The sequence below is a fragment of the Staurois parvus genome, unplaced genomic scaffold (assembly GCF_062004578.1).
Source record: "Staurois parvus isolate SC_StPar_1 unplaced genomic scaffold, SC_StPar_1.0 ptg000448l, whole genome shotgun sequence".
NCBI classification, from domain to species: domain Eukaryota; kingdom Metazoa; phylum Chordata; class Amphibia; order Anura; family Ranidae; genus Staurois; species Staurois parvus.
Genome location: NW_028318244.1, coordinates 3,395,905 through 3,416,718, shown reverse-complemented (window position 1 = coordinate 3,416,718; position 20,814 = coordinate 3,395,905). Strand labels below are relative to the sequence as shown.

The 20,814-nt window shown below is 45.2% G+C and overlaps 1 long non-coding RNA gene across 1 annotated transcript in view; it reads right to left on the bottom strand.

Annotated features, from left to right (window-relative positions):
* Window positions 1-20,814, bottom strand: part of LOC149453547 (uncharacterized) — an 85,297-nt gene that overhangs the window by 39,240 nt on the left and 25,243 nt on the right. Inside the window, exon 2 of the long non-coding RNA XR_016314668.1 lies at window positions 19,656-19,762. This is a non-coding gene — a long non-coding RNA (uncharacterized LOC149453547). The remainder of the gene's footprint in view (window positions 1-19,655; window positions 19,763-20,814) is intronic.

Below are 20,814 nucleotides of genomic sequence, written 5' to 3'. Positions count from 1 at the left end.
TGAAGTGAACTGATCCACTCAGGGATCTAAAGTGAAAACAAAGAAGTGACTAAACATGGTACCATAACAAAAAACAGTGAAAACAAAAAGTCCAAATGGGACTGTACTGATGTGAATAAAAAACAAATAGTATACAAAGAATCCCTGAAATTGGGACCAATAGCTCACAAAATAGTGATCACAATGGCTCAATAATGCCCAATAAGGAAAAGAACCAAGTGACAATAAGTGAATCCCTAAATGAGGGATCAAATTCCACAAAAGTGACAAGTGCTGTGTTATAACATCAAGAGAAAAAAAATATACCAAAATTATATGAACATATAAAAATAATGTTATGAAAAACATCAACACCACTTAAATTTAAATAATATTATGCAATAAGTCCAAAAGAAAAATAAAAAAGAATATACAAAAAAAGTATATAAAATATATTAAAAAATTCAAAGTTGCGTGAAGTGGATGTGCATAACAACCAATGGGAAATAATCCATAAGCGGCTGAATTGCCCCCTCACCTCCTTGAAGCGACCCAAACGGGCCAAAACGCTTGATATCCCCTTCACTGCTATGCGTAATAAGCAGCAGGGTCACCTCCAGAGATGTTTAAATGAGATACAGCCAACTCACATTAAGATTAAGAAGGTAGAGATAGAAGAGATCTTCCATAGTGGAAATCAGTTTAATATACTTTTAAGAACATATATAGCCAATTGCCCACTCAATTTGCATTAAAATAGAACAAGCTGTAAAACCACATGCTATGGGTGTACTTGCATGGGTTTTTAGGTGTAGCAAGATGGCATCCACGCCAAAAATACGTCACCACGTTCCTACGCGTTATGTCCCGTTATCACGAGACTTCCTCAGGGTAACGTCATTGGTGACATGCGGCTTTATATAGGGAAACTGGATGTCAATCACAGTTCAGAGGCAGACCTGCCTTTTGCTCCTACCTCTCAGGAAATCTCCTGCAGCCATTACCAGGGAAAATGTAATATTATTGATGATACTTATATTTCTACGCTTTTATTTATGTAACTGATCAATATATATTAAACCGGAGCATGTGAAATAACACTTTTAAACTGTAGGTAACCCTACGGTGGCCATTTTATTGGGGTCCTGTATAGAAGATAATCTATGAGATGCTCCTACCTCTCAGGAACCTCCAATAGCTATACAAATCGGGGGACTATTAATATCTGAAACCTACACTTTTATTAAATCTAAAAATATAAGTTAAAACAGGGCATGTATATCTGCACTAATGCAGTTCTAAACCTTTATTAACAGCAATCAAAAGTTGAACAACGTAATATAAATGCATATATGGAATGTACTAAAAATATATAAGGAAGTGATGACTATTTAATATGGCGATCTATACCTATTTAAAATCATTTTTGTTGATATCTATAAAAACTAATGCCATAAATACTACATAGGATAAAAAACTATACATTTTACAGAAGAAAAGAGAAAAAAACTGCTAATTACTATTTAATCTTATTGTTGTATATGGCCCCAACCTAATGTCACAAAAAGATATATGATACGCTAAAAAGTGCGTTTTGGAGTGACTATTTATGGTGTATCAATGCGTTATAAAGTGCGTTTTGGGATGTCACCTAAAAAGAATGATTATTGTATTCATTTATTAGTAGGTAACATTTAGGTTGAGCGCTGCACCAGGTTTTGATAAGTCCACTCCCTAAAGACTCCCCCCCCCCCCCCACATCCACCAGGCTAGGGATGTGGTGATGAGGCCCTTGTCCCTATGAAGCAGGCAAGATACCCTTACCAAGTTGAGGGCACGTGGCGTGGCCTGGCATGGTTCAGGAAGTAGGGGGGTGCATGCTTCCTGCTTCTCTATTTCCTGACCAGTCAAGCTGAATGGCTAGATAAGGATTTGGTATAGATTTTGGAGGGACCCCATGCAACCATAAAGAATTACATTTATCAGCAATTCTTTTTTTCTGCATGTCACTTTTGCTGGACTACATCTTACAAGTGTGCCGCTTCATGGGCAGATTTACAGTATTCCCCAACATGTTATCTGAAGATATTTACCTGTGAGACAGGTAAGTCCAGATTTATTATTTTAATTGGCATTTTAGTCTTACCATGGTGATTCCAGAATTTATTTGTACAACAAACACAATTCTCATTTGTACAGTATAGTACATGACACAGGATCTATAGTTTTAACCCTGTTATGCTGCCACCTTCAGGAGATGGGATGCTAAAACAAGAAAGCAGTAAGGATGGCGCAGAATAACTCCTCCAGCTCTTAGCATGCCTCAGTTTTTCGCTATTATCCTTAAAAGGAACTTTGCCCTAAAAAAAAAAAATACTGTAGCTGCTGACTTTTAATAAACATAACAGGGATCCAGCGCTGTCCTCACCAAGGCCAGTTCTTTGCCGGTCTTAGGGTTCTGCGGCATGGCCATCTTGGATGTGGGAAGCCGGCGCTGACTTTCTGGTGCTTTACAGCTGGCTTCCCACTGTCCATGCACAAGTAGTGTTGCACTTTCCCAATAGGTACCCACTCAAAAAAATAAATAAATAAATATATATATATATATATATATATATATCATCCATGGAGTCTGCCAGGTTTGTCATTGTAACTTTCATGTGGGGGACTTTCCAGGCCTTGTAGCCTTTTTTTCTAAGTATTGCCATGCCTTGGACCTGTCTACTGTATCAAGGGTCTTCTCAATGCACACTTACTTATTACTAGTAAACAAGGATTCTTGCTTTCCATATATTGCAATACATATTCAAGCTGGCCAAATGCATCAAAGTGATCCCTCTTTAGCCATCTGCTACTCTACTGTGCAAAATGCCAACAGGTCAGTCAACATCCATCAGACTGTGCAGATCCTATTGAGATCCGGGATGATCCTCAAATTCTAGAAATAGAACTCAGAGCTGGATCCTTTCATTGCTCTGAATATCTGAGCCTGATTCTAATCCTTGTCCTGTGCAAAGTTTTTCCTTCCCCTAGAAATGCTCCAAACTTTTCACTCCCATGTTCAGACTCTGAAGTCTAGGACCAACCGACCCTGATTTTGCATGAGCGTTAAGGATTTAATGGGGTCCTTCTTGGGGAAGTCCCATATCCCCATCTTCACACCAGACTGTTGCTGCTTACCATTCTGCAGCATGGGACATGAATGTGTAATACCTGGTTTATCCCATTCGCTGTCAGGCAGGACCAGGCTTGCCCTGATGTTCAACGCTAGATGCAAAAAATGTCCTTCCTCCCAATGCTTTGGTTGGTGCTGTTGACGAATGTCAGCTTTTTCGGCTCAGCAAAAGTTCTAGGCACCCTTTTAGTATGAAGGACTTGGTCATTGCCAAAAATAATGTACTAGTAGGTGTAGTAGAGTAATAGAAATCCAACAGACCCAACAGTCATGACATGCATGCCGCTGATTCTGTGTCATTGAATCACTAATTGAAAGGGGCATGTTCAAAATAATAGCAGTGTGGAGTTCTATTAGTGAGGTCATTCAATCTATGAAAAACAGGTGGCAATTATTGCCCTTATTTAAGGAAGGAAGGCAGCAAATGTTGTACATGCTGGTTACAGTGCATTTCTCTCTGAAATTCTGAGGAAAATGGGTCGTTCCAGACATTGTTCAGAAGAACAGCGTACCTTCATTAAAAGGTTGATTGGAGAGGGGAAAACATATAAAGAAGTGCAGAAAATGATAGGCTGCTCAGCTAAAATGATCGCAAATGCTTTAAAATGGCAACCAAATCCTGAAAGACGTGGAAGAAAGCGAAAAACTACCATTCGAATGGATAGAAGAATAGCCAAAATGGCACGGACTCAGCCAACAATCAGCTCCAGGAAGATGAAAGAAGGTGTAAAGTTCCCTGTGAGGACTGCTACAATTAGAAGACGCCTATGTGAAGCCAAGCTATCTGCAAGAAGCCCCCGCAAAGTCCCACTGTTGGAAAAAAGACATGTGCTGAAGAGGTTACAATTTGCCAAAGAGCACATTGACTGGCCTAAAGAGAAATGGCGCAACATTTTGTGGACTGATGAAAGTAAGATTGTTCTTTTTGGGTCTAGTGGCCGGAGACAGTTTGTCAGACAACCCCCAAACACTGAATTCAAGCCACAGTACACTGTGAAGACAGTGAAGCATGGTGGTGCAAGCATCATGATATGGGGATGTTTCTCATACTACGGTGTTGGGCCTATTTATCGCATACCAGGGATCATGGATCAGTTTGAATACATCAGAATACTTGAAGAGGTCATGCTGCCTTATGCTGAAGAGGAAATGCCCTTGAAATGGGTGTTCCGACAAGACAACGACCCCAAACACACCAGTAAACGTGCAACATCTTGGTTCCAGACCAACAAGATGGACGTTATGGAGTGGCCAGCCCAATCCCCGGATCCTAATCCAATAGAAAACTTGTGGGGTGACATCAAAAATGCCATTTCTGAGGCAAAACCAAGAAATAGAGAAGAACTGTGGAATGTCGTCCAATCATCCTGGGCTGGAATACCTGATCACAGGGGCCAGAAGTTGGGTGACTCCATGCAACACAGATGTACAGCAGTTCTCAGAAACAGTGCGACTACAACCAAATATTCATTAAGTCATTCAAAGGAAAGCAAAATCTTCAAACATTTTTCAGTTTATATAGTGAATGTTTGAGTTTGTAAAGAAGAATACAAACACTGATATTTTTTTGAACAGTCTAATATTCACTTTTCTTCAATTTTTTTTAGAGGAACAACACAAATTTGATCTATTTTTCTTCATGTTTTGATGCACATGCTGGATCGAAATGGGGCTCAGGTAAGTATAAGGGGGGCTGGGGAGCTGCATTCAGAAGGTTTTTTTACCTTAATGCACTGAAGGCATTAAAGTAAAAAAACGTTCTGCCATTAGAACAGATTTAAACTGAACTCTGCATTAGTTCTTCGCTGTATGGTCTTCAGCCTTCCTGTGCAGAGCGATAAGGGGGTACCTATGGTCCTCCTGTATGGGGCCCAGAGCTTGCAATTCAACAGGGGTCCGTCGGCAGAGTGGGACCTTTTACTTCCATGTACTGCTGACTGCTCTCCTGGTCTGCAGCAATTAAAAAAACTTCCTGGGCCCCTGGCGGAGTAATCCTTGTGCTACAGTACCCGACAACTGAATTAAAATTTGTGCCTGTTTGTGCCTGTATCAATGTTATTGCTGTGAACTGCAGTTGGATGTTGCAGTTGCAGAACCTGCTCCAATTTTTAAGTTTGTGAGAGTAGCATTGAGTTTATTCTTGCAACACTCTTTATCAACTCCCCCACTGAATCTACCAACATTTATTAAAATACCAATAAAAACATGAAACGTACATCTTTGTGTTTTAGTGTTAATATACGCAATTGGAAAGTATCTTAGCTCAGTGATTTTCAGCTTAGATTAAGTACAGTATGTTTACTTTTTTATAATTCAATGTTTACCAAACACACCCTGCGGTGTGTTAATATATCTCAAGCATAGTTCAAAAACTTGCGGCACTTCAGAATACCAGTAATCCATCCATGTCATTAAGCCAATTTGGGTCACCTCTACCTAAGACTGAAAAGGCTCACCCAAAAGAGGTGACTCCACAATGGGAAAGGTCAAATGCTGAAGGTATCTCAAGTAGCCTTTGAACACAGCCGTCTACTATCTGATCCAAACGCCCTGACACCCTTCCTCCAAACAAATACACCAAAAAGTAAAATATACCCCAGGATTTGGTTAATAATTGCATTTACCAGCCTAGTAAAAAAATAAGTCCCATCACTGTGACAATGGGAGCAACATAAGTCTCAAATTTCTGTGTCATTGAGAGAAAAATAACCCCCATAATTGTTATCAGTGGGATTAATTTCAGTGGAATAAAATAAACAATGAAATGTCCATGAAATAAAATGAGCCCCATCCTTGGTATTAATGGAATAAAATGAGCCCCATCCTTGGTATTAATGGAATAAAATGAGCCCCATCTTTGGTATTAATGGAATAATGAAGCCCCATCCTTGGTATTAATGGAATAAAATTAGCCCCATCCTTGGTATTAATGGAATAAAATGAGCCCTATCCTTGGTATTAATGGAATAAAATGAGCCCCATCCTTGGTATTAATGGAATAAAATGAGCCCCATCCTTGGTATTAATGGAATAAAATGAGCCCCATCCTTGGTATTAATGGAATAAAATGAGCCCCATCCTTGGTATTAATGGAAAAATGAAGCCCCATCCTTGGTGTTAATGGAATAAAATGAGCCCCATACTTGGTATTAATGGAATAAAATGAGCCCCATCCTTGGTATTAATGGAATAAAATGAGCCCCATCCTTGGTACTAATGAAATAATGAAGCCCCATCCTTGGTATTAATGGAATAAAATGAGCCCCATCCTTGGTATTAATGAAATAAAATGAGCCCCATCCTTGGTATTAATGAAATAAAATGAGCCCCATCCTTGGTATTAATGGAATAAAATGAGCCCCATCCTTGGTATTAATGGAATAAAATGAGCCCCATCCTTGGTATTAATGGAATGAAATGAGCCCCATCCTTGGTATTAATGAAATAAAATGAGCCCCATCCTTGGTATTAATGGAATAAAATGAGCCCCACCCTTGGTATTAATGAAATAATGAAGCCCCATCCTTGGTATTAATGGAACAAAATGAGCCCCATCCTTGGTATTAATGGAATGAAATAAGCCCCATCATTGGTGTTAGAGAAATAAAATGAGCCCCATCCTTGGTATTAATGGATAAAATGAGCCCCATCCCTGGTATTAATGGAATAAAATGAGCCCCATCCTTGGTATTAATGGAATATAATAAATTTGCCATCATTGGCGCTAATGGAATAAAATGAGTCCCATCCTTGGCGTTAATGGAATAAAATGAGTCCCATCCTTGGCGTTAATGGAATAAAATGAGTCCCATCCTTGGTGTTAGCAGAATAAAATGAGTCCCATCCTTGGTGTTAGCAGAATAAAATAAGTCCTGTCATTGGTAATAATGGAACAAAATAAGCCCATTTTGGGTGGCAGTGGGAGCAAGATAAGTCCCATTGTTGATGCCAGTGAGCTAAAATAAACTCTATATTGTTGAAGTTATTTGGATAACAAAAACCCATATCTGGCATCAGAGGGATAGAAGCCCCATTGTTGGTGTCACTGGAATAAATTAGAAGAGAAAAGAGCTAGAGCCTCAAGGACTGCGAGGGGAGAGGTAAGTAATACCACCTGTTCATTCCCCCATGAACATGTAACCCTTGTAACGCATCAGGGCCCCATTGCATGAGTTTTTTTTTTCATTCTGGAGTTGGGATTTAATGATTGGTGTCAGCAGGATAAAATTAGCCCCATCAGTGTCAAGGAAATAAAATAAGTCACAATAAATAACACCAATCTTTGGTGTCACTGGGATAAAATAAGCAGAATTATTCATGTCAGAAGGGTAAAGTCATTGGTGTCAGTGAAATAAAATAATCAGAACCATTGGTGTCAGAGACATAAAACAAGCCTGGTTATCGCTATCAGTAGAATAGGATAAGGGTCAAATTGTTGTCAGGGGGAAGAAATAAGCCCCAGACTGTTCATACCAGTGGGATAAAAAGCAATATCATTGGGTGTCAATGGAATAAAATAAACACCAATGTAGTGACAACGGGTGTAAAATAAGCCTTAGCACTGGTGTCAGTGGGATAGCATAAACTCTAAGTTGTTGCTGTCAGTGGATCAAAATAAGCCCCATCTTGGTGCCACTCAGAGGAAACTAAGTTCCATTGTTAGTGTTGGTGTCAGTGGCCCTTGATTTCCTGCCCTGACACCTCGGAATGACCCCTATTGATTATACACCTGGAGTGCTCTCCAGGCAAGCCATTACTTTTCCACATTATCCCCAACTCAATTTTTTAATAAAAGAACATTATCAGATTTGAAATCCTTGTGATCTGGTAAAGGCCCACTTGGACACGCTCTCCCAATACCCGACTCTGTGTTGTCTACATCAGAGGAAGAGCTACATCTCCATTTAACCGCTTGCCGCCCTGCCACTGTGTTTATACGTGTGCAGGGCGGCAGTGGAGCGCAAAACCACGTTTAAAAACGGGTTCCGCGTTCCCGACACTTTCGCCGGCGGGGGCGCGCGCGCGCTCCCGCCGACCCGCGGGTGATACTATTTGATCCAGGAGGGATCAATCATTAGATTTCAGCCAGTGATTTCTGGCTGAAATCATATGATCGGTCCCTGTCCTATCCTGTCCTGTGTTGATATTTACACAGGGCAGGATATGATGTCATTCTTCTCTGCCTGGACACATTCCGTTCCAGACAGAGAAGAAGACATCCAAAAAGTGAGTACACAAGCACTACACTACAGTTAGAACACTCTAGGACACATTTAACCCCCTGATCGCCCCCCCCCCCCTCCAGTTAACCCTTCACTGCCCTGTCACCAGTGTTACTGATCAGTGAAGCGATTTTTACTGATCAGTGTCGCTGGCGACTTCCGATAGAGTTAGCGCCCCTCCCAGATAGCGCCAGATTGCCCGCCAGTACACCAGTAATCCCGTTTAACCCCTTGATCGCCCCCCCCTCCAGTTAACCCCTTCACTGCCCTGTCACCCAGTGTCACTGATCAGTGAACCAATTTTTACTGATCACTGTATCAGTGTCGCTGGCGACTTCCGATAGAGTTTGCGCCCCTCCCAGATAGCGCCAGTTTGCCCGCCAGTACACCAGTAATCCCGTTTAACCCCTTGATCGCCCCCCCCCCCCTCCAGTTAACCCCTTCACTGCCCTGTCACCCAGTGTCACTGATCAGTGAACCAATTTTTACTGATCACTGTATCAGTGTCGCTGGCGACTTCCGATAGAGTTAGCGCCCCTCCCAGATAGCGCCAGATTGCCCGCCAGTACACCAGTAATCCCGTTTAACCCCTTGATCGCCCCCCTCCAGTTAAACCCTTCAATGCCCTGTCACCCAGTGTCACTGATCAGTGAACCAATTTTTACTGATCACTGTATCAGTGTCGCTGGCGACTTCCGATAGAGTTAGCGCCCCTCCCAGATAGCGCCAGTTTGCCCGCCAGTACACCAGTAATCCCGTTTAACCCCTTGATCGCACCCTCCCCCCAGTTAACCCCTGCACTGCCCTGTCACCAGTGTCACTGATCAGTGAACCAATTTTTACTGATCACTGTATCAGTGTCGCTGGCGACTTCCGATAGAGTTAGCGCCCCTCCCAGATAGCGCCAGATTGCCCACCAGTAATCCCGTTTAACCCCTTGATCACCCCCCCCCTCTCCAGTTAACCCCTTCACTGCCCTGTCACCAGTGTCACTGATCAGTGAACCAATTTTTACTGATCACTGTATCAGTGTCGCTGGCGACTTCCGATAGAGTTAGCGCCCCTCCCAGATAGCGCCAGTTTGCCCGCCAGTACACCAGTAATCCCGTTTAACCCCTTGATCGCCCCCCCCCCAGTTAACCCCTGCACTGCCCTGTCACCAGTGTCACTGATCAGTGAACCAATTTTTACTGATCACTGTATCAGTGTCGCTGGCGACTTCCGATAGAGTTAGCGCCCCTCCCAGATAGCGCCAGCTTGCCCGCCAGTACACCAGTAATCCCGTTTAACCCCTTGATCCCCCCCCCCCAGTTAACCCCTTCACTGCCCTGTCACCAGTGTCACTGATCAGTGAACCAATTTTTACTGATCACTGTATCAGTGTCGCTGGCGACTTCCGATAGTGTTAGCGCCCCTCCCAGATAGGGCCAGTTTGCCCGCCAGTACACCAGTAATCCCGTTTAACCCCTTGATCACCCCCCCCCCTCCAGTTAACCCCTTCACTGCCCTGTCACCAGTGTCACTGATCAGTGAACCAATTTTTACTGATCACTGTATCAGTGTCGCTGGCGACTTCCGATAGTGTTAGCGCCCCTCCCAGATAGCGCCAGTTTGCCCGCTAGTGCACCAGAAATCCCATTTAACCCCTTGATCGTCCCCCTCCCCCCCCCAGTTAACCCCTTCACTGCCCTGTCACCAGTGTCATTGATTACAGTGAACAGATTTTTACTGATCACTGTATTAGTGTCACTGGTGACTTCCGATAGTGTTAGCGCCCCTCCTAGATAGCGCCAGTTTGCCCGCTAATGCACGGGATTTTTTTTACCAAAAACATGTAGCAGAATACATTTTGGCTTAAATTTATGACTAACTTTGAGTTTACGATATATTTTTTATAGCTGAAAGTAGAAAATATTGTTTTTTTTCAAAATTTTTGTGGTTTTTTTGTTTATAGCGCAAAAAATAAAAAGCGCACAGGTGATCAAATACCACCAAAAGAAAGCTCTGTTTGTGGGAAAAAAAGGACGTAAATTTTGTTTGGGTACAGCATTGCATGACCGCGCAATTATCATTTGAATTAGTGCAGCGCCAAACAGCAAAAAAAGGCCTGGTCATTAAGGGGGGTAAATCCTCTGGGGCTCAAGTGGTTAATAAAAAAACAAAAAAAAAACAAACAAAATCAAGCGCAAATCAACACCTCAAACAATGCCTTAAATATAGAGTAAAAATCAATAAACATATGAGATTTTCAAATTATTTAAAGTGACTAGAGATGAGCGAATCGAACATGACGAAGTGGAATTCGTTTCGAAGATTGGGAAAAATTCGATTCGCGACGAATCCGAAAATTAGCTAACTTCGGATGCACGAATCGAATTTTCCCAAAAATGGCGGCGACATGTGTGGCGACGGAGCGGGGATCTCTGGGAAGGCGCGCTGACCCATAATGCATTCATTCATGACATGTGATCGCATTAGCCAATCAGCAGCCAGCCAGCCAGCACTGTGTAATGGTGGAGCTATAAATCGCGGCCATCTTAGAATTCTCCATTAGCCTCCGGTCATTCAAGAGAGACAGACCTGTCTGTATTAAGGGACAGAGTTAGGGCCACAGAGACTTTAGGGCCACAGAATCGTTACTCAGGGACACAGAATCGTTACTCAGGGACACAGAATCGTTACTCAGGGACACAGAATCGTTACTCAGGGACACAGAATCGTTACTCAGGGACACAGAATCGTTACTCAGGGCCACAGCTATCAAAGAATCGAAAATTTAAAGTGACATACACCCTTTTTTGTTTTGGTGGCTGTCGTGCACAGTTGGTGCTGCAGTTTGCCGATTGTGCAAAATAAACTGACTTTCTGCTTCACAACCACTATTGTACGTTCAAAGAGTTAAATCCATTTACACGCCGGCTGGCGGTAATATTTTTTCGGTGATTAGTGCATTCCAGTGACACAAACGTACAGTTTCCAGCCAACGGCAAGCTGCAATTGACCGATTGTGTACAATAAACTGACTTTCTGCTTCACAACCACTATTGTACGTTCAAAGAGTTAGATCCATTTACACGCCGGGTGGCGGTAATATTTTTTGGGTGATTAGTGCATTCCAGTGACATAAACGTACAGTTTCCAGCCAACGGCAAGCTGCAATTGACCGATTGTGCAAAATAAACTGACTTTCTGCTTCACAACCACTATTGTACGTTCAAAGAGTTAAATCCGGTTTTATTTTTGGGGTGCTTATTGAATTAAAGAGTATGTTAGACAACACGCAGAGGAGTGGCAGAGGAGGCAATGTTTCAGGAGCGAGCAGACGTGGCAGCAGAGGAAGGGGTCGAGGCAGCACTAGTCGCAGCCAGAGGCCAGTGCTCCCGGTGTCATCCAGCGGTCGTGTCTCCACCGACAACCCTGCCGTCATCGATTGGTTGACTCGGTCGTCTTCCTCTTCCCAGGTCACCTCTGACACCTACAGCCAACGGTCGGTGGGTACGTCAGACACAACCGTTAGTTGGCATGGCCCGGGAGCAAGCCCACTGAAATCACGTGTCCTCTACCTGCCCCTGTCCTTTGGTGTTCCCTCACCAAGCGAAGTATCGCATGCTGTGGGCTCAGCCCCACTGTACAGTGAGGAAGAGCTAACAGAGGGCGGTCAGGAACGGGGGGAGACATCCGCCTCTTCAGCAGCCAGGCGAAGAAGTACTGGCGAGGAGAGTGGCTCGGTAGCCGGTCTAGAGACAGGTCTGTCTCCTGACCCACACGCAGCCGAGGGGGCTAGTAGTGACGCGGAGACCCTAATTGATGATGATGAGGCTGATCGCACTTGGCAGCCTCGTCGTCATCAGGCTATTGCTTCCGCATCATCAGGAGAAGAGGGTGCCAGCTTGCCAGCGAGCAAAACAGTCGGTGGGTTGCCCAGGAGGCAGCAGGGTCGCAGCAGTGTCAGTGGAGGCAAACGGCCACGGAGTAGAGCACCAGCTCCACTGCAGCCTACCACCACGGCCAGTAGTGGTGCCGGTGTGCACGGAGGAAGTAGCAGTCAGCCAGTGAGGAGTAGCGGGGGCAAAGTTTCCTACTCGGCGGTGTGGCAATTTTTCGTCAAGCCGCCCGAGGAAGTAAACGTAGCCGTATGTCGACTATGTGGCCAGAAAGTCAAGCGTGGCCAGGGGGCCCATGTTGGGACTACAGCGTTGCGTCAGCATATGCAGCGTCGCCATTCGGTGGCCTGGGAAAACCGTGATAAAGATACGGCGGTTCTGCCTGCCCCAGCCCCCGCTCCATCACCCGCTCCGTTACTTGCTCCGTCACCCGACGTCAATCGCCCTCTATCAGCCAGTCAAGGCTCCAACACCTCTGCTGAGGGGAGTTGTCGCTCGTTGGCATCTTCCGCTCGTTCAAATGCTCCTTCTCCTGCTACTCCTCTTCACGGATTCCGTCAGCAGTCTTTCTTGGAATCCGTTTCCAAGAGACAACAGTTTGCGAGCACGCACCCGACGGTGCAGAAGCTGAACGTCCTCCTGTCCAAGTCGCTGGTGCTGCAGTCCCTCCCTTTCCAAGTGGTGGACTCAGCACCTTTCCGAGAAATGATGGCTTGTGCCGAGCCGCGGTGGAGAGTGCCAAGCCGGCATTTCTTCGCCAAAAAGGCAGTGCCAGCCCTGCATTCACATGTAGAAGAGATGGTGGGCCAGTCTTTGAGCATGTCGGTCTCTGCCAAAGTGCACGGCAGCGCCGACGTGTGGAGCTGTAACTACGGTCAGGGACAGTACATGTCATTTACGGCCCACTGGGTGAACGTGGTGCCGTCACAGCCGCACCAGCAACTTGGAAGGGTCACGCCGCTTTTGCCTCCACGTTTGCACGTCCTTGGTCCAGCAAAGATGTCCGCCTCTACCACCTCTTCTTCCGCCGTGTGCTCAGCCGCCACCCCCGTGCCAAGTCCCATTACCCGACCGGCATATCACATGTGCAGGGCGCAACGGTGTCACGCTGTGCTGCACCTGGTATGCCTTGGCGAACGTAGTCACACAGGGGAGGAACTTCTGAGTGTAATGAACAGAGAAATCGACAGATGGCTGTCTCCGCGCAAACTGAAAATCGGAACCATGTTGACCGACAACGGAAAGAACATGGTGTCTGCTCTGCGTCAAGGAAGGTTGTGCCATGCGCCATGCATGGCTCACGTGTTCAATCTGGTTGTCAAGCGGTTCCTAAAATCCACCATCCCACTGCAAGACATCCTTAAAATGTCACGTAAACTTTGCATGCATTTCAGCCATTCCTACACCGCAAAGCACACCCTCCTTGAACTGCAGCGGCAGAACGGAATTGCACAGCATCGCCTGATCTGCGACGTTGCAACAAGGTGGAATTCAACCCTACATATGTTAAACCGCCTTTACGAACAGCGAAAGGCCATCACCGATTTCCTGATGTTACAAGCGGATAAAGGTACTCCCCTGTGTAACTTAGATGTCAGCCATTGGCAGCTCATGCGTGACACCTGCCGCTTGCTCAGGCCCTTTGAGGAGGCCACGCTATTCGTGAGTCGGCAGGACTATGGGATGAACGACGTCATTCCTCTGTTGCACGTCCTGGAACAAATGCTGTTAACAATGGCTGGTCAGGGTGCGGTAGACGTGGCGCACAGATCTCAACGCCACATGACCCCTGTGGGGGCAGGACAGGAAGAAGAGGAGGAGGTAGAGGAGGACATTGGTGCTCAGGAATTATTGAGTGAAATGGGTGGTTTTTCCACTCAGCGGACAGGAGTGGAGGAGCAGGAGCATCTGGTAGAGGAGGAGGAGGAGACAGAGGACCCAGACGCACCGTGGCAGTATGCTGTGGAGATGGAGGCAGGGAGTCCCTCGCATTCCTTAGCACAAATGGCCCATAGCATGCTCGGTTGCTTGCGTAGCGACAGCCGAATAATAACCATCAGACAGAGGGATTACTTTTGGCTGTCCACCTTGTTGCACCCTCGCTACCGTACAAAAATGGTGGCCTTTTTCACACCTGCTGAGAGGGAGGCCAAAATAAAGTACTATAAAAACCACCTATGTAGTCAGTTGGTCTCTGCCTTTCTGCGCCAACGTCCATCCTCAGACACTGTGGGCCCTGTGCGCTCGCGTTCCGCTGCCATGGCAGCAGGGGAGGGGTGGGGTGGTAGGAGCAGTGGCAGCTCCACCAGCAGCGGCTGCCTCAGTCTGCAGTCGATGATGAGTAGCTTTCTTCACCAGCGCAGTGAGGAAACTACTAACCAGCCGCAGCAGCAGCAGCATCAGGTGGACCTGGAGCAGGACCTCAAACAACAGGCTTGGGCCTACTTGGACAGCACCCTGCCAACCGAGGTAGACAATCCCCTTGACTACTGGGCAACGAAACTTGACCTTTGGCCCCAACTAGCTGAATTTGCCCTTGAAAGGCTGTCATGCCCGGCCAGTAGCGTGGCATCGGAGCGCGTGTTTAGTGCGGCAGGAGGTATTGTAACTCCGCGGAGGACACGACTGTCCACCCAAAGTGTTGAGAGACTCACGTTTGTGAAAATGAATCAGGCGTGGATTAGTCTGGATTTCAAACCACCAGTTCCTGACACAACTGACTAAATCCGCCATGAATCATGCCCCAAACATGTTATTTTTAACATAGGCCTCTGTATGGCCTTCAATTTAAGCTGCTTACGCTTCGCCACTCTGCCATGGGCCCCTGTACCGCCTCCTCTTGCTGCTGCCAGGTCCAGAGTGTGTCATGGGTCCCTGTACGGCCTCCCATTGCTGCTGACTTCATCGCCAGACTCTGCCATGTGCCACTTTCAGGTCTCCTTACACTGTTGGTGGGTTCCATTTTGTGATAGGGTGCTGTATGGCCTTCCATTGCTGCTGCCTCCACCGCCACCCTGCGCCATGTGCCTCTGTCGTCTGCTCACGCTGCTGACGGCTTCCGCTTTTTAACCGAGGCCTGTGTTTGGCTTCCGAATACTGCTGCATCCACCGCCACCCTGCGCCATGTGTCTCTGTCGTCTGCTCACGCTGCTGACGGCTTCCGCTTTTTAACCTAGGCCTGTGTATGGCTTCCGAATACTGCTGCCTCCACCGCCACCCTGCGCCATGTGCCTCTGTCGTCTGCTCACGCTGCTGCCAGGTCCATACTGATTCATGGCCCCCTGTACCGGCTCCTCATGAACGTGGTTCAGCGGGTTTGCATCACTTAACGTCAAATCGTTGACAAACGCTGGGACGTTCAGTGTTGTGCGCATTAAGCCAGACACCAAAGGGCAGCACAGACCTGTTATTACTCGCTCAAGCATGGCTGAACAAAACCAGTCTCTACCACAAATTGGACCCAGACCTGCCCAGGGTCTCGTAAGTAGATTGCACGGAGGAGTAGAGTTCGTTATTGGAATTAACTGTGAGGGACTTTTAAACCTAGGCCTGTGTATGGCCTTCAATTGAAGCTGCTTCTGCTCCGCCACTCTGCCATTGGACTCTTGATAGTCGTCTCCCCACGCTGCTGCTGGGGGGACTTTTTAACATAGGCCTCTGTATGGCCTTCAATTTTAGCTGCTTACGCTCCGCCACTCTGCCATGGGCCCCTGTACCGCCTCCTCATGCTGCTGCCAGGCCCGTAATCTGCCATGGGCCCCAGTACCGACTCCTCATGCTGCTGCCAGGCCCGTAATCTGTCATGGGCCCCTGTACCGCCTCCTCATGCTGCTGCCAGGTCCAGAGTGTGTCATGGGTCCCTGTACGGCCTCCCATTGCTGCTGTCTCCATCGCCACACTCTGCCATGTGCCACTTTCAGGTCTCCTCACACTGCTGGTGGGTTCCATTTTGTCATAGGGTGCTGTATGGCCTCCCATTGCTGCTACCTCCACCGCCACACTGTGGCTCCACACTCTGGTTTTGGCCCCGTGACTGCCCAAATGAGTGAAGTGTGCGGTGATTCTAAGATCGACGGCACTCATCTGCATGTCATACTGACTGACAGTATTATTTCTCTTCCCCAGCAGACTCCAAGGGCATTTAAATTAAAGGTACAGTGTTCTGCACTAATATAAAGGCTCTCTGAAGCCTAGAAACACCCTTTTTATAAGTTAAATTCGCAGCGAATATATTCGACTCGAATCAAATTTATTCCGCGAATTTGGCGAATCAGCCGAATCGAATTTTTGAATAATTCGCTCATCTCTAAAAGTGACCTTTCAAAAAAAAATTCCTTTTTAAAAAAATATCATTCATATTACAGTGTCCAAATAAAAGAAAAAGTCCTTTCTCCCCAATCAATTGTGAAAAAACAAATATCCAAGCAAAATGATGCTTCCACCAATCACCAGTGAAAAACCAACATCAACCGCACTCACCAGATGATGGTGAGTATTGCGCCTATTATGATGTTATGGACTCCTAGACCCCCTTTATAAGCTTTCAGGGCTCCTTCCCACCATATAGGATATAAGGTATTTTCTCCCACTCGCTCCTACCTTCTCCTCTCACCAAACTCCACAGCAGTGCAAGGGAAAAAATATATAAAAGTGTAATACTGCTAGTAAAAAATGCAATATTGGTAAAAATTGCCAGACCACTCACATTTGTGAAGATGAATAAAAACATCTATTTTATTGCCTCCATTGCCCCAAATGAGTTCCACTACTTCCACATCTCATACCAGAGACCTCACAGCCTGCTTGTAGCAAGGGATGACAGGATACAGCTCCAAAGATGGTCGCTTGGAACACACCGCTTGGCGTGCGTTCCACTCACCGGAAGTGACGCAGGACGTCAGGGCAGCAGACCGGAAGTGCGTCGACACGTTTTGCCCCACCCACAGGGCGTTCTCAAGACACACACCTCCAGTCTCAGGCCGCTTAAATAGCAATAAAAGGTCCCTCCCCTTCTCTTCCACAGGTCAATAAAGACAAATATGTAAACTACTAGCTGTCATCCCTTGCTCATACCCTGTGAGATTCCTTCAAAGCAGTGTTTCTCAACTCCAGTTCTCATGGACCCCCAACAGGTCATGTTTTCAGGATTTCCATTATTTTGCACAGGTGATTTGATCAGTTTCACTGCCTTAGTAATTACCACAGCTGTTTCATCTGAGGGAAATCCTGAAAACATGACCTGTTGGGAGTCCATGAGGACTGGAGTTGAGAAACACTGCTTCAAAGAGATATCAAATTGAATAGCTCAGATCTCTATCTACTCGTTAGTTCAACCCCACAAAACTTTATTATAAACTTGAACTAACCATGCCCAAACTCATAAGGAGACCCGAGACATGCAAATGAACTTAAAAACATATCACAAAAAATGATTACATATGTAAAGAGGAAAATCAAAATTAAAAAAGAAATAAAATGTAAATATATAATATACATTATAGTATGGATGTGTAAATATACATATTGAGGAAACAAATACCACAAAAGATAAAAACATAAAAAAAAAAAAAAAAATTTAAGAGAATATAAAAATAAAATTAAACATAAAACTAAAATAAAGAAAAAATAAAATAAAATAAGAAAATAAAATTAAAAATAAAATAAAAAAATAAAAATGTAAAATTAAATCAAAATCAGTATAAATAAATATTGTTCCCTCTATATATATACCCACCCAAAACAATTAAATTTCACTCAGATAAAGCTACCAGTTAGATAAATAACAATTAATGTCAATCTCTGCGTTTAACCCTTTAGGGATCAAAGTCCCCATCTGGTAGATCCATTTTGTTTAATTTTGAGAAATACTTTTAACCATATCACCCCCTCTCCATGGGGCATCCATCCTATCTATCCCACAGGATTTTAAAGATGTAGGATCCCTATTATGATAAACCCTAAAATATTTACATCTCCATTTAATATCTAAAAGGGAACAGGGAAAGGGATATAGATGCCAATTTGACCCACAAACAAGTGCAGAGGATGTACCTCTTCTCTCTGATACTCCTCAATCTGCTCCATAGTTTAAGGACCGGTTCACACTATTGCAGTGTGGGAAACCGCATGTGATTCGGACAGGAATCGCACTGTATTCCTGTTCAAATCACATGCCATTCTTTGCAGTCTTTCCCGCAGGAAAGGTGCATACCTTTTTTTTTTGCACTGAAATCAGGACTCATGGGTGTTCACAACTATGTGATCTGACTCACCCGAACCTGCAAACCTTTTTGGGGTGTCGTTCACTTAATATGTTGCTAAACCCCGGACCCTGCATTCACTATACCTGGTCTCCCACAGTACACTGAACATGGAAATGCAATAATTTTAGTAAAAATAAACTGCTAAATACGTTTACTCAACAGCATTTAGAGCGGTCTTGTGACTTCTATCAGCATCCAGCTGAGCACTGGTAATCTTGTAGTAGGAGTTTACATTCTCCTCTCACTGTCTTATGAGGCTACATGACTGATAGCCAGGGGCTACAACAATGACCTTTGACCCTCTGTCTGCACAGTGCTGATTGGCCTTGTGCCGATCACATGCACCCTCCCAAAAACAAAAACTCTCTAGCAATGCTCTGTGGAGCATGTGCAGAGCGTCTCCTAGGGCTTTGTACTATCAGAAGATGTTTTGGGGGTAGTGGGAGAAGGGGAGGATGAGAGAAGACAGGATCAAAGAGACTTTTTAAACAATGTGGAGGATTAACCCCTTAAGTTCCACAGTGAGTATAACCAGCATACTTTACTGCATATACAGACTGATTTTACTGTTGTGGGTTTAGTAACACTTTAACACAGACACCTGCAGTGGTTCGCATAAACGGAGTGTGACTCTGATGTGGTGCGGGAAATTAAAATAATTCCCTGCAAATCCCGCACCACATCAGTGTGAACCAGCACTAAAATAACTATATTATTGGTGTCATTAGGAAAAAAAAGCTCCATCACTGGTGTCACTGGAGTAAAATAGGGCCTATATCAGTGTCAAAGGTTCAAAATACGTCTCAGATTGCTGGTGCCAGAAGGATAAAACAAACCCCATCATTGGTGTCAACTGGATAAAATAATTAGAAATATAAATTTCTATCACAACCCCATTTGTGATGTCCGGCTACATAAAGAAAACTAGTGGAGCCACCACATCTATGGACTGGCAAGCTGCAATATATTACATTTCTCTTCACTTTATAGAATGTGGACTAAAACATTAGAGATGGCACACAGAAGCCCCATGCAATCACTACACAGATGTCACATATTATGGGATGACAGTTTCATCAAGCCACAGTATCATCAAGTATCATCAAGTCCAATGATAAATCTAGAAACTCACCATAACTGATGTGCTCAGCACTCCGCCAGCTTCAAGACTTGTGCTCTATACGGTGACTTGCACTTTATGAATCTGAGCGTCAGTGGGGAACCACGGCCTCTTCTCTGCTGGAAGAAAAAAAATGCACAAGGTAAGCATGCCATAGTGGGCAAATACTGTATACTGCTTATGGAAAAAGTTCCTGGGAAGCCCAGCGCTCCTCAGCTTTAACCCCTTAACGCAGGCGCCTCCTGGCTCTTTAAGAGGCTTCTAATCATGTGACCACGATGATTGGCTGTCACAGCGGTCACATGATCAGAAAGCTCCGGATCGCAAGTAGAGATTGGCAGCGCGGACAGCGACATACAGGTACATTGCTGGTCCGCAAATGGTAAACCTATCACATACAGCTTTATACAAATCTTCTGTTTTTGTCATTTGCATACCCTGTTGGCTATGCTGCACACATGAAGGAAACATACGAACACATGGAACTCTTGCTGAAGCACATCCGGTACACCAAGTACAACTGGAATATCTGTGGTAGTGGCTCTGCTGCTTGGAATGCAGCTCACGTGTACCATGTACTGTTGCTACGTAGGCGAATGGGACAGCCATGCAATATGCTATGCTTCAGCCTTGCTACAGGTGTAGGCCACTACTGAAGCCTGGTTGAAAAACTCCCAGAGATGGCATCATCCCATCCTTTCCTGTTGCTAGGATGTTGCTAAGACACTTCCAGCCGTTACTGCTCACACCCACCATCACAGGAGCTCTCAAACATCCGGAGCAGGCATCCTCCAACAAGTTCCATCATGCCTCTACAAGTCATAGCTGTAACTGTCAATTTTGCAATGTCTTATGGGAAATGTAGTACAACAGCTAGAGAGCCGCAGGTTGCCTACCCCAGGTGTAGATGGTGACCCGTGGAGCACTTGAGTATCTTGGGGTTGCTATTGGAGACTTCAGAACTGTGACAAGAGACTGCTTTTCACCTTGGAGGCTTTGTGTACATGAACTGGAGTCGCATCATTGCGGTGCAGAGCCATAGGAGATATACAGTCCATGTGGAGCGCTCACACCTCTTCTGAATGATGATTATAGAAGGCCATAAAATAATAATAATCCCATACCCTGTCCAGTCCCATTCCAAGGAACAAACAGTAACTGCTCCTCTGTA